The sequence below is a fragment of the Lipotes vexillifer genome, unplaced genomic scaffold (assembly GCF_000442215.2).
Source record: "Lipotes vexillifer unplaced genomic scaffold, Lipotes_vexillifer_v1.1 scaffold1176, whole genome shotgun sequence".
Classification (NCBI taxonomy): domain Eukaryota; kingdom Metazoa; phylum Chordata; class Mammalia; order Artiodactyla; family Lipotidae; genus Lipotes; species Lipotes vexillifer.
Window position 1 is genome coordinate 139,205 of NW_006795223.1, and position 627 is coordinate 139,831.

Below are 627 nucleotides of genomic sequence, written 5' to 3' on the forward strand. Positions count from 1 at the left end.
AGGGGTGGGAGGGGACGGGGAGGGGGGAACAACACAGTATTACTTATTATCCTGTGAAATTATCCTGTGAATACCATGAAAAGCAGGTTTAGAGGATGCCATTTAGAAACCCACTCAAAGTGAGTTGTAGTTAGAACTCTGAAGTTATCCTCAAAATTAATTCCCTTTGACATAGGAAAAAAATCTTTTCAAAGAATCTTAGAACAGACACATTTATAGAAACTCAAACCCTTTTCAAGTTGCGAAAACAATGCTGGAAAGAAAAATAAGAGGAAACCCTAAAGACATTCAGACCTTGCTTCGAATTATTTGTTCCACTACTTACTAAGTGAAATGGAAATAACACCCCTACTTTGCTGGCATGGTCTGAGGAGTAAATGAGATAACATCCATCAAATGGCCCACATTCAGAGTGTAAGATCCAGAGCAGGCACATGGTTAAAAAAAAACCTCTCCTCCCAGCCCCTCCAACCCAACCCTCATGCCCATACAAAAAACACTACTTAAAAACTCTCCCCAAAATACTTTTACGCGATAGGGACACAACAAATAATTTCAGTTTAAGGCAGAAACTTGAATGCATCACAGGAACATATCATTAATATTATTCTAATGTTTTAGGGTAGC